We start from the raw sequence: 1402 nt of genomic DNA, 5'->3' as shown, positions 1-1402 counted from the left end.
TTTCAAAAAATATAAGACAGTGCCTTATTATAGGGGAAACAGGGTAGTCAAACAATCAGAAAATCTTTCAGACACCAGAGCTGCAGGAAGGATTTTGGTGTGAGGAAAGGGTTATACTTGACTGGCCAGCATTTTTTTTTTTGTTTGCTAGTATCCAAATCTTCTGAAGAACAAAGTATAACCCAATGGTATCATCTTTTATGTCTCCAAGGGCTGATAAAAAAATATATTTCATTTTAACGTGTCTATATACAAATTTACTTTGAAGGAATTTTTAAGAGAACAGTTGTGCTACATAACAGCTTCCTAACCTCAAAGACAAACACATAATGACAAGAGAATATTTTTCGGTTCTCTTGAAACAAAGCCAAATCTGTCTCCTGTGGGCTTTCCTGCTCAGGTTGATTCAGCACGCAGATGTAACAGAAAACACACAAGACAGTTATTAACCGACTTTACATCATCCCAAACTCTGCTACTCTGTAGCCAGAAATCAATACAGGGAAAGAAAAAAAAGTAAACATAAAGGAGTAAAGGAAACAAGAAAATACAACACTATAAACTACAAAAGATGTTATTGGAAAATGAACAGAAGACTGCAGGGTGCACAGGGCTAATCAATACTACATAGCACAGGCGAGTGCAATCACCTGGGACATGTCTAACAATTAAACCTTGCAAAGGTTTCATTCATTATCCGCTGGCATTTAAATGACTGCTATTGCTGCAATTCACTGCCAGCTTTTATTGGAATTTTAGCTGTTCATTTACCAAAGTGAATTAAGAGAGACCACACACTGTGCTCTGTACTTCAAAGCTACAAGCTGTATATCAGCTGGTGGTGTCCTAAAGAGCACAGCGTTTTCTGGCATCTACATCTATCTGCCTACTACTAGGAGCCACTAGGGATTCACCCTTACACAGAACTGCAGTAATTATGTCTCTGAAAGTTGTAAGGCATCCTACAAGGAATACAAGGTATTTTTTTTCACACAGTGTCAGATAACATCCTCTCCATCCATAACATCCATCTCCATAATATGCAAATAGTGTCTAAATACAAAAAAAGGGAACATGAATTGTTATCCTGGTGTTCTGCTGAAAGACGCAAGACTTATTGTTGTTAGCAATAAAAGGTAAGAACAAGTAACTAGCTTTGCAATAAAATGTTCATACACAGTACAATCTTCAACCATCGCCAAAACTTATATATATATAGGACAAAGCTTGAAAAATGTTTCAACAGACATACCCTTGCATTAAAGTAGAAGTACTATTGTTGATATAAAGGAGACTGTACAAACAAATTGTACAATTAAAGCCCTGGAGATAAAATGGAAAAAGAAATAGAAAAAAGCAGTTCCCCCACAAACTTACTGCCCAGACATTCAGTGTTTGTCCC

At 36.7% G+C, this 1402-nt stretch overlaps 1 protein-coding gene across 4 annotated transcripts in view; it reads right to left on the bottom strand.

The window, feature by feature from the left end:
- Positions 1-1402, bottom strand: part of JADE1 (jade family PHD finger 1) — a 53980-nt gene that overhangs the window by 18282 nt on the left and 34296 nt on the right. The window lies entirely within an intron of this gene.

This window comes from Pyxicephalus adspersus, chromosome 3 (genome assembly GCF_032062135.1).
Source record: "Pyxicephalus adspersus chromosome 3, UCB_Pads_2.0, whole genome shotgun sequence".
NCBI classification, from domain to species: Eukaryota; Metazoa; Chordata; class Amphibia; order Anura; family Pyxicephalidae; genus Pyxicephalus; species Pyxicephalus adspersus.
The sequence above is the reverse complement of the archived record's forward strand: the minus strand, read 5'-3'. Positions and strand labels throughout refer to the sequence as shown.